This window comes from Mauremys reevesii, linkage group 17 (assembly GCF_016161935.1).
Source record: "Mauremys reevesii isolate NIE-2019 linkage group 17, ASM1616193v1, whole genome shotgun sequence".
NCBI lineage: Eukaryota > Metazoa > Chordata > Testudines > Geoemydidae > Mauremys > Mauremys reevesii.
In genome coordinates, this window is record NC_052639.1 from 34,494,124 (window position 1) to 34,506,284 (window position 12,161).

At 55.9% G+C, this 12,161-nt stretch overlaps 1 non-coding gene across 1 annotated transcript; it reads left to right on the forward strand.

Moving 5' to 3' along the window:
- The first annotated feature begins 11,608 nt into the window (after window positions 1-11,608).
- Window positions 11,609-11,681, forward strand: TRNAQ-CUG. The gene has a single exon. It is a non-coding gene; the product is annotated as a tRNA-Gln (tRNA).
- The last annotated feature ends 480 nt before the right edge of the window (window positions 11,682-12,161 follow it).

The following is a 12,161-nucleotide window of genomic DNA, read 5'->3' on the forward strand; positions in this document are numbered from 1 at the left end:
TGGTTGTGACTTATTTGCCTGATTTGAAAAGAGACCAAACTGACCTGAGTCTCCTTGGTGTCGATAGCCCCCTGCTCAGCCAATCAGCACTGAGACTCTAAGGGGCAGGAGGCTGAGGGGTCTCACCAGATGTCCCAAAGGACGGCCCAGGACAGCATCAGAGGGGATCACTCTCAGACCCAGACCCACCTCTTGGTGAGGACCTCCCGCAATGAGAGCAATACCCCTCCCCTGCCCGCACTCCAGACCCGTCCCTCCTAGGTAGAGGGAGGGAAGCTGGAAAAGGGAAAAAAGAAGCAAGAGAAGAGGAGAAAGGAGGGAGGAAAGAGGAAAGATAAACCAAAAGGATACACCCCAATGTCCCCAGGGATTCCAATCATCAAAACCTAGGGAGGAAATCAAATTCTGCCACCTGAAGCCAGTGCTGTCTGTGCCTAGAATGCTGCCTGCGCCAGGTGGATCAGACGGAACAGGTTCCAAACCTCTCTGAGCCTCTTACCTTCTCAAAGGGAAGTTTGTTTTCGGCACAATCAGTGGTAGGAAAGGAGAAAACTCCACAGAGGTTCCTCCTCATGCTCACAACTCTGAATCCTAATTCTCTCTCAGCCCTCGAGGAGAGACCTCGCGAAGGAGACTTGCGGCAGCAAAGCCGGGAGGTCTCAGAGACTGGCCTGGCCCTGCACCTCTGTCCTGCCCGGCTGATGTCGGGGTCTCTCTGTGAGGTCACCCGCTCCCCACCACCTTTGCCCAATAGTCCGAGTTCCTGCAAAAGGCCTTTGTGATGTCACTGTCACACCCACCCCTCCCCTCAAAGCTGATGTCCTGCCCCTGGCCAGACTCATTGGGTGTTTGAGTTGTTTCCCCTGGATCTGAGGTTGCCAACTTTCTGACCCAACAAAACTGAACACCCTCATCCTGCCCCTTCACAGAGGTCCCGGCCCCCTCAATCCATCTCCCTCCGTCGCTCGCTCTCCCCCACGCTCACTCACTCGCTCGTTTTCACCGGGCTGAGGAGGGCTGAGGAGAGTCCCTTTTCAACTGGGTGTTGTCGGGACAGACCTGGGAAGGAGGCTGGCTGCCAAACACCTTTAAGAGGAGCAGTCCCTCCTGTCAGAAAATCATCTCCCTCCTTCAGTTCAGTGACCGCCTGAATTGTTCCTTGTCTCGGCAGAGCCGGAGGATTGAAAGCAGCAATGTCAAACCCCTGTGCAGCTAGCAGGAATGGACACAGACTCTCCCTTGTATCTCAACAGATATTTAGTTTTACTCTTGGTAAACTACAAGGCTAAAGGGACGGCCGTGGCACCAGATCTAAGGAATGAAATACAACACAATCATCATCGTTATGCCCATCGTTGCCCCTTTAACCTTCCGTTGTCTCTCTCTGACCACCGTCACCCTCCGTCGGTTCACTGAGATTGCCACACTCATTGCTTCCAACACACACCTGATCTCCAATTTTGCAGCCAAAAGAAAAGTGATAGGCTTTCTTAACCATAGTGTTTATACTGCACTTTTGTGATGCAAAAGTCACTTCACCACAAACATAGCACAAGTTATCTGCACTGTTCACACAAGTACGAGGCATCTCTGCTCACTTTGGCTAAAGAGAAATGGGTCCCTTTGCAAAATCAAACACTGACAAATAAGAGAGCAAGACACTGTATGATTTCTAGAGCTGATATAGGGCAATTGGTTCAGCTTCATTATGATTGCATCATCCATGACTTCTAGGAATAACATGATGCAATTCATATCATGTATGAGGCAATACCAGCTTCAGACTGTATCCTTCATTGTTTTGCCTAAAAGCAAGTACTGTCCAAAGCCATTCATAGATTTATTCATAGATCCAGTCAAAGATGTAGTTTAGTCATTACTGGTTTAAATTGAGATCCCGTCCCTTTATAACTCACTTATCCTCCCCCATTCCCAAGTCAAGGGTCATAAATACTGACTCAATAGCATATCTTGAAAACTAGAGCCAATCAAGAATTTTAAGCATCATTTTCGTTCTCAGTGACCCAGAATTAGTAAAGTTGGACTCCATTTATTTCAGAAGCATTTTGGCTGTAGAGCAGTGTAACAAGCCTCTCCTAGCTGCCTCCTGGTGGGGGGAGGCTGGGGAGCTGTGGGGACCTGTTTGAGAGGGTCACTAGTAGCAGCGTAGCACAGGAGGTGTCCTATCGGGTTGAGTCATTGCAGATGATGATGTAGTGCAGCAGACCCCCGTTTTGCCAACCTTGCATTAGGCAGCTTTCCACGTTAATCGAACTCCCAGTGCCCACAGGTGCAGCAGCCGGCGATTTGTCCTGTGGCCGCTAGGTGGCGCTGCAGCCTCGCACTTTCCCGTTCCCCCGGGTATGGGAAGGTTTGAGAAGGTGAGCTGGCTCCACCCGGCCCCGGGGAGATGCCGTCAGTGGGGTCTGCTGTGTAAGGGCTGAAAGTCAATTTTACTGACATTTTATGATCTTTCAATCATGAAGGGGAACTGCTTACCCTGACTGAAGCATCTTATCTCGTTTCCAAATTAAAGTGTCTCCTCTTTGTGTGCGAAGAGACAGTTTAAGGGGACGCCACATACGGGAGATGCTTTTGGTTTGGAAAACGAAATATTTTTGCAAAGATTTTTCATCCAAATTGATTTAGGATTAATGGGGTCAAATTCCATGCTGTGCCCTGTGGCTTTAAGGCATTGGAGAACTGCTGAAGAGGTTAAAGGCCGCAGAGCTGGGTTTGGGGCCTCCAAAGTTATTGTGCTCTGGTGAGACTGAGCAGTTGTGGGGATTGTGCAAGCTGTGGTGTTTACATGCACATAGAAAATGTAATGAAACTCCATTTTTAAAACCACTCATGTCTGGGAATGGAAGAGAAGCTCTTTGAAATAAGTGTCCCCTTCATACTCTTCAAGATCACTGGCTCCAACACTCAGCTGCCTCAGGGAACTCAGTGGTGGTGCATTTGAGGGCGGATCGAGAGGTTTCTGGTTCAAGTCCAGCTGCTCTCTTACATGTCCTCTTTTTTAAGTGATCTATATTTTCATATCCATCTCCTGTATGTTCAGTAGTTAAGCTTAAAGGGGAAGTTAAATGAATTTCATCATTCAATATATTCCTGTTAAAATGTACAAACACTGAGAAAGCTGTCCATCAGCTGAAATCCGTTCTGGTCCTCTGAGGCGGTAGTTTGTTTTCATTCTTGAAACAAAGATAGAGTACGACTGTAGATTTGCAGGTCCTTGTTCTCCGAGCGATGCTGTGCAGAAGAAGAAGAACCAGTGGCTATCAAGTGGACACTAGGGAGTTTAGACTTGCCTTCCAAGGGAGTATTGGGGAAAAGACATATCTGGCTTCAAGACTACGCTTAATACGTTTATGGAGGATGGTATGATGGGCTAGCCTAATTTTGGCAATGAATTTGGCAATTGATCTTTGATTCTCAGCAGGTAAGTATGCCCAGTGGTCTGGATGGGATGTTAGATGGGTTGGGATGTGAGTTACTGCAGAGAATTCTCTCGTGGGTGCTGGCTGGTGAGTCTTGCCCACATGCTAAGGGTTTAAGTGATCAGCATCTTTGGGGTCGGGAAGGAATTTTCCTCCAGGGCAGATTGGCAGAGGCCCTGGAGGTTTCTCGCCTTCCTCTGCAGCATGGGGCACTGGTCACTTGCTAGAGGATTCTCTGCAGCTTGAGGTCTTCAAAGCACAATTTGAGGAGTTCAGTAAGTCAGACATAGGTTAGGGGTTTGCTATAGAAGTGGATGGGTGAGATTGTGTGGCCTGCGTTGTGAAGGACGTGGGACTAGATGATCATTATGGTCCCTTCTGGCCTTCGAGTCTATGAGCCCATGAGACCATGGGAGGGTGGGGAGGAGCTGTGAGGCCGGCGGGTGTGTGCGGTGCAGGGCATTTGGAGTGTGGGTGCTTCTGGGGGGCCGGTGGGTGCCTGGGCTGCTGCTGCTGCTGCCCCAGCCGGGTCTGTATGGGGGAGAGATCTGCATTAGGCCCCTTTGTGCCCAGCTCTGGGGGGCAGGGAGGGTTCGGACTCTCCCAGGAGGAGAAGGGGATTGGCAGAGACCCAGCCGGGGGTGCCGGCGGCGGGGGGGGGGGGGGCGGGAGACATGTCGTGTGGGGGTGGGGTGTGTGAAATGTTGGTCCAGGGAAACTGAGTCACTCCCAGGACATTGTGTGCAGGGGAGAGCACAGGGGCAGGGAGAGAGCCCCAGCCACAGAGAGCCCCAGAGGGATATTGGGGGTAGGGGAGGAGATGGCAGAGGAGACACCCATCTCCATAGACCCCCAGAGGCAGGAAATGAGGGGAGAAGGGGGGAGGGAGGGATCCAGCCCTATAGACCTGTAGGGGCAGGGAGATATTGGGGGCAGGAGGGTTGGCAGAGACCCAGCCCGGGGTGCAGGGGCAATGGGGCGGTTTGGAAGGAACTGGGGAGGAGAAGAGACACATGGCTGGACAGGGAAACTGACTCACTCTGAATACATGCAGAGCAGGGCAGGGCGGAGGAAGATCAAGCTGGTCCCAGGGTAATTTCGGGGGGGTCTGATTCCCCACTCAGCCGGGGGGCTCCCCTCTGGGCTGAGGAGCCCTGGGGTGGGGCAGGTACAGGGGCTCTGTGTGTGTGTGTGTGTGTGTCAGGCTGGGGGAGCTGCCTGGGCAGAGGGGCTGGAACCAGGGGCAGCTCCAGGCACCAGCACACCAAGCACGTGGTTGGGGCGGCAAGCTGCAGGGGGCGCTCTGCTGTTCGCTGCGAGGGCAGCAGGCACCCCAGCCCCTCCCCCACTCTACCCCCTCCCAGAGCTGGGGGAGAACCCAGGAGTCCTGGCTCCCAGCTCTGCCCCTCCCCCACTCTACCCCCACCCCCTCCCAGAGCTGGGGGAGAACCCAGGAGTCCTGGCTCCCAGCCCTGCCCCTCCCCCACTCCACCCCCCTCCCAGAGCTGGGGGAGAACCCAGGAGTCCTGGCTCCCAGCCCTGCCCCTCCCCTACTCCACCCCCCTCCCAGAGCTGGGGGAGAACCCAGGAGTCCTGGCTCCCAGCCCGGCCCCGCCCCCACTCTACCCCCCTCCCAGAGCTGGGGGAGAACCCAGGAGTCCTGGCTCCCAGCCCTGCCCCTCCCCACTCTGCCCCCTCCCGGGCTGGGGGAGAACCCAGGAGTCCTGGCTCCCAGCCCTGCCCCTCCCCCACTCTACCCCCCTCCCAGAGCTGGGGGAGAACCCAGGAGTCCTGGCTCCCCCATATTTCCATATGGCTCCATCCAACAGCCCCCCCCCCCCGGGTGGGGAGACAGGAGGCCAAGGGAGAAGCAGGCGGGGGGGGGCAGGGCCAGGCGAGACCCCGGGACACGCGAGTTCGCGTCAGGAGCCGGAGGGGGGCGGGGCTCTCTGGGGGCGGGGCTGAGGAGTTGTGAGGGGAGGTGTCAGGTTGACCCAGGGACCCGCCCTTCCCTGGGCTCGAGAGGACGGAGGTGCCCCGGGGCAGGCTGGGAGTTGTAGTTCCTGGCTCGTCTCAGAGCGGAAGTGCGCCGGTTGCTCGGACAACGCGCTCCCTCCCGGTGCACTCTGGGAAGCGTAGTTCTCTGTCTCTCTCACGCGCGGCCTCTATTGCAGGAGGGGCCGTAACTCGTCCCTTCGCCGCGCCCCTCCCCGCTCCCTGATTGGCGGAGAGAGCGCGGGACAGAGACTCGGCGCGCGGGGGGAGGCCCCGGTTCCCTCGCCCCGAGGCTCCCCCCCCCCTTTGGCGCGCTGCGGCCGTTGGGATCCGTGGGATCCGGGCGGGGGGGGCTCGGGGCAGAGGCGGGAATTCGGTCCCCGGGGGCACTTCGGCGGCGGGTGCCGCTGCGGCGGTAACTCGCCAGCGGGGGGGGCGGTCCTTCCGCCCCGGAGCGGAGGAAGCTCCTGGGCCCGGCCCCGCAAGGGTTTCCAGGCCCCGGGGCAGTGAAGGACCCTGCTCCAGGGGCCCCGAAAACTCCAGTGGGGGCCCCTGTGGGGCCTGGGGCAAACTGCCCCTCCTGCCCCCCCCCCGGGCGGCCCTGCCCCACATACCCCCCAGTCACTCATCACACGCTGAGCTAGTTCTTCAGGGGCCCCACTGCCCATCCAGGAGCCCCGTGGGCCTGTGGCCGGGAAGTGAGGGAAGCTCCCCCTTGGGCTGGGCTGGGGGTGGGTGTGACTCTTTTCCTGCCTTGTGTGTGCTGGGCTCACAAAGGCTGTTTGCTCCCTCGGGGTGGGGGGTGGTTTTGGCCACAGGTGACGTGGTTTGGTAGCCCGGTGGATGCCGCGGGGTGTCTGGAATGGGGCGTGTGTGTTCCCATCGTGCCCCTTCCCCTCTGCCTGCAGAGCTGAGCACAGACAGGCCTGAGGGGCAGAGCAGGAGCTCTGGGAAGGAGAAGAGCAATATGAAGATGGAGTCTAAGACGAGGCCAGGTGACTTCTGTGGAGGGAGACGTGCTGGACAGCGCCAAGGATTGGGGAGACAACCAGGTCTGAGCCCAGGCTGCAGATTTCTAATTGTAGCTGTGATGGCAGAATGGGAGGAGGGTTGAAGCCGGAGCCCTGGGGTGTGGGAGTAGTGAGAAGAGGAGCCTCGCCACCGTTGCTTTTTCTTTTGTGTTGTGTTTCATACCAAGAGAAAATAAATCGCGGGGACGGAGTCCAGCCCTGAGGTGAGATGGAAAGTGAGCGAGAGCAGTGACTGCGTGAATCCTGTTGATGCCAGGCAAGACCTGCCCAGCTGGGATCAGAGTAGCTGTCTCTGTCGGTGAGATATGTATCTGGTTTGGGAAGGGCTCTGGTCACAGTCCTCCTGGCTCCAGGCAGGGACTTCCTGTTACCTGGGTGTGGGTTTCCAGACTAGCTGTGGCTTCAAGGGAGATGATGTTGCCATTTGCGAGGGCTGATCATCTCTGGCCAGGAGTGGTGTGTGCTCCCTAGCAGAAAGTTGGATCCATGAGGTGACTCCTGTTCTGAGTTTCTTTCTTCCTCCGAGGTTTCTCTATGTTGGCCAACTTACACTCAAACTCTCTCTCTCCTTTCATGGACACCTGTCATGTTCAGTTGCCTGCATCCTCTTCCTCTGCTCCCCCTCCCCCAGTCTCCTATGGGCTCAGCTGGATCCATCTGCCCCCGGGCAAGGTCTCTGCCATATTGGAAAGGATGTGTCCTGCCTGCCAGGATAAGGGGGTTGCTCTTCCAACCCTCTATCTTCAGGAGACCTCATTGGTGTAACTGGGTCACAGCATGAGTGGCCAGTCATGTCTTTGGGGCTGTGGGGTCTGAGACTGAGAGGGTGGGCTCGTGGTCATGGCTTTGGGCACAGGAGAAGTGGGGCTGGGATTAGAGATTCCCAGAACCCTCCTTATCACCCGCTAGCTCCATTACTGCATCACCCAAAAGCCTCACTCAGGGTCCACTATGCCTCCTTGTGCTGGGCACTGCAGGGACCATCAGAGGACAGCAGGATGCATGAGGAAATAGATGAGTGTGTGAGGCAGATGGGTGAAGGGGTGTGTGGCATACATTGGGGACGGATGGGGGTTGAGAGTTGGACGGACAGCGGGACAGATGGAGAGCTGCAGGGACGGATGGTGACGTCACAGGCTGGACTTGTGATGGGTTCAGCTCATGGCCGCTGGCCCTATCATCTCCTGCCCCCATCTGCCCGTCTGACTCTGCCCCTGTCTCTCGCAGGCAGCACTCAGCAGAGTCTGGCCCTGTCGTTACACTGGTGCCTACATCCAGTGTACACCTGTGTGTTATGTGCTCCTGGAGAGCTCAGGCGGGGACAAGCATGCGGCTCACGGCTGCTGAACCAGCTACTCCAAAACTGCCACAGATCTCCCCCTCCTTGGGCAGCAAGACCCTGGCTGGGGGGTTCCCTGTCCCTCCTCGCTGCCAACGCATCCTGCTCAGCACAGAGACCGAGGTCACCTGCCTCCGCCCAGCCTCTAGCTGGAGCTGCTCCAGCCCAATTGCTGGTATCCAGCCTGGCCGGAGTTGGTGCGATGTCCTAGCGGAGTCCGTTCTTTCTCCCCGGTAGATGACGATTTTCCCCACTGCAGTTAGTTGCTCTTTCTCTGCTTCCCCATAGCCCCTCCCCAGTGATAGTGACCCCTGCTGGCCAGGCACGAGAGTGTCCTGTAGGGGGCCTCCTTGTAGGAGCAGTGACTCCTGGTGGTGAGGGGCAGCAATGCCTGGCATGTATCCCCCCTAGCATTGCTGCAGCGACCCCTGCTGGCCACTGAGGACAGTTGCCTATGTGACCCCACCATTGCCATTGTGCCTGTGAGCGCTGGTGGGTAGGTGAGGCAGCGCCCTGTATGTATATGAGCCATTGGGGCAGTGCCCTCTGCATATCCCACTCTCATCTCGGTGACTCGTGTTGCCCCAGTGGGGCAGTCCCTGTGTATTTAGTCCCCCAACCCCTGCCTTGGGCCAGTGACCACTGGTAGCCAGAGGAATCAGTGCCTGAGGTGTGTTTTCACCTCCCCCAAGGTGGCAGGGTGCCTGGGTCGCCGTGTCAGGCAGTGCCCTCAGTATCTTCCAACCCCTTTGTGGCAGTGAGCCCTGCTCCTGGTGTGTGTCACTCCCCCACTAGGGATGTGCACTGGTGGCCAAGTATGGCAGTGCCCTGTGTGTAGCCCCTCTCTCCTGCCCCTGCCACCCAGGGTGACCAGAGAGAAAGTGTGAAGAATCGGGACGGGGTGGAGGGTAATAGGCACCTGCATAAGAAAAAGCCCCAAATATTGGGACTGTCCCTATAAAATTGGGACATCTGGTCACCCTATCCCTTCTACCCCTGAGCCAGGTATGGCAGGCACTGATCCCTGGCATCTCTGTGGGGCAATACCCTCTGTATATCCCCCAATTGGGGCAGTGACCCCTGTTGGTCAGGTGGGGCAGTGCCCTGTGTGTTTGTCCCCCCCTATTTAGGTAGTGACCCCTGGTGGCTAAGTGAGGCAGTGGCCTTTGATTTCCTCTTCTCTCCCCAGCCCCTCTCTCTCTGGGGTAGGGCCCCAGTTGGGGCACGACCCGATGTGTATCTCTACTAATTGGATCAGTGACCTCCCTGTGGTGCCCTGGTGTGGCAGTGCCCTATTGATATCTCCCTCCCTCTCTCCCCACACCATTGTGGTAGTGGCCACTTCAGTCAGTGGCCTGTTTATCATCCCCCCTGCCCCAAACCACCACCATTGCAGCAGTGGCCCCTGGTGGCCATGTGCGGCAGTGCCCTGCATGTATCCCCCACAACCATTGCTGCAGTGACCCCAGGTGCCCAGTTTGAGTAGTAGCCTGTGTGTACCTCATCTCTTGGGGCAGTAACGTGTGGGGCCACGTAGGGCAGTGGCCTGTATGTACCATCTCCTCTGGAGCAGTGACCACTGGTGTCTTGGTGCTAAGATGCAGCCACCTCTGGGGTACATGGTGGGGCTGTTTACAGGACAATGGGGACAGGCCCCCCCGTTCCAGGAAGCAGGGGAATGTCTGGTGTTCAGGGCAGAGCGTTCCACCTTCTATTGAACTGCGATGCTCTGAGCACCTTTCCCCTGCATGAAGAAGACCCTGTGTGGCTCCAAAGCTGGTCCAGTAACAGGTATCACCTCACCTGCCTTGTCTCCCTGGTATTCTGGCCAGTGTCCAACTTCCCCTTCGCTGTTGGTCCTCAAACCTCCTCCAAGCAACCCCCCCCCCCAGTCTCTTAAGATGCCAAACCTCCCCTGGAGCCCAACCCAGGGGGGGGAGGCACCCCACCTGAAAACCCTATGGCACCATGGGAGTGGTAGTATCCACTGCCTCCATCTCCCACCAGCCAGGACAGGCCCCACAGCACCATGGGAGTGGTCGTGTCTCCTGCTTCCATTTCCTGACAGCCGCTGCCAGGCAGGGCCCAGACTTCCCGTTTCTGGTGCGAGTCCGGAAGCAGATGCTGCCATGAGGCGATGCTGGGAAGGGTGGTGCTGGTGTCAGGAGAAAGCAGGAGGAGTAGGTGGGGTCTGTGCTACTGTCCCCCTAATCCCTGCTCCCCCCCCTCTGGCACCCAACCCTGAAGCTCTGCACCCCTAACCCTGTGCCCCCTCCAGTTCCCCTAACCCCTGCCTCCTCCCGCACCCGTAATCCCTGCACTGTGCCCCCTTTTCCCCTAACCCCTGCACCTCCTGTGCCCACTTGGGAAACTGACCTGGATGCACAGAGTAGCTGGCATTGCTGCTCGCTCCCCCGCGCCCCTGAACACTGCTCCTCCGCACATCGCTAGGGGGCTGTGAGAGGGGGGCACGGAGGAACATTGGGGGGAGCAGTATCCGCTCATCACCGCTATCTCCCCCTTCTCTTCCCCTCCCTCCCCCCATGCTCCTATGCCGGGAGGGCAGGGAAAATCTGGGCACCACCCCAAGCAGCACTCCCCTGCCAGCCGGGAGCAGTTTCTGACTTTACACCAGCAGCACACACCTCTCTGCTACCGTACAGCACCGCCCTTGACCATGGTACCCCTGGGCAATTCCCTGGTGGCACCCACCCCAAAGGCTGGCCCTGGCTATGGGCTTCAGAGGGAGTGAGCAGACCAGGCGGCCATGGAGAGGTCCAGCCCTGTTCTCCTCTCCGAGCTGCTAGCAATCAGAGGCCAGGGACATGCTTCCATGCTGATGACAGGTACTGCTCGATAACGATGCCACCAACCGAAGATTGATTTTCCTGTCTAGTGGTTCAGGTTCTGTAGTGTCTGCATCAGAGTGTTGCTCTTTGAGGACTTCTGACAACGTTTCACACCTCGTCCCTCTTGGATTTTGGAAGGCTCTTCAGATTCTTAAACTTTGGCTCGAGCGCTGTAGCTGTCTCTAGAAATCTCACGTTATACCTTCTTTGCGTTTTGTCAAATTTGCAGTGAAAGTGTTCTTAAAGTGAACAACATGTGCTGGGTCATCACCCAAGACTGCCATAAAATGAAATATATGGCAGAATGCGGATAGAACCATGGAGCAGGAGACATACAGTTCTTCATCAAGGTCTTCAGTCACAAATTAACACGTTATTTTTAACGAGCATTATCAGCATGGAAGCATGTCCTCTGGAATGGTGGTTGAAGTATGAAGGCATATGGATGTTAGCATATCTGGCACGTTAATACCTTGCAACGCTGGCTACAAAAGTGCCATGAGAGAGCCTGTTCTCACTTTTAGGTGACGTATATAAGACACGGGCAGCACTATCTCCAGTAAATGTAAACAAACTTGTTTGTCTCAGCGATTGGCTGAACCCGAAATAGGACTGACTGGACTCTAAAGTTTTACATTGTTTTCTTTTTGAGTGCACTTATGCAACAAAAAAAAATCTACATATGCAAGTTGCACTTTAATGATAAAGAGATTGCACTATAGTACTTTATATTTTACAGTGTAAATATTTGTAATAAAACTATATATAGTCAGCACTGTACACTTTGTATTCTGGGTTGTAATTGTGTCAGCAACCTGCCCAGTTGCCTCGCTGCCAGGGGATGCAGACATTTCTGTAAGGCACATAAAGGGGCTATTTGGTGTTGAAGCAAATGCGAGGAATGTGCATTTATGAGAGGAATTTCCATCTCTTCAGTAGCTGTACATCAGGGCCCCAGTGGCCTAATGGATAAGGCATTGGCTTCTGAAGCCAGAGATTGTGGGTTGAAGTCCCATCTGGGGTGAAAATCTACTTTCTTCCTGTATATTGCAAGGAAACCTTGGCCTTTATATTAAACAAGGAAGCTGGGAGATGTTTGAGCACAAAGTCCTGGATCTTGGGAACAATCACCAAAGGATATTAGAAGGCTCAGTCTGGTGACCTAATGGATGCAACCACACCTCCCCATCCCAGGGTAGTCCCATCTGAGACATTCCCCTCCTGCCCTGACAGGTGGGCTGTGCAGATGATGGTGGAGGGCAGCAGGAGAGGAGGTTGCACTAGTGCTGCCTGGGCTGTATCTGCACCAAAGATAAATGGAGGGTCATGCAGCCTGTGCCTGAAACTCCACAAGTGCTATGTTCACTCCCAGAACAAGTCAAATCCTGCACCAAGGATGGTGAATTCCCATGTGAGCACACAGTGCCCCTGTCCACCACACATGCTGCACACACATCAACTGCACCAAAGAGACACAAACTGCACACTGAGGAGACAGCTGGTT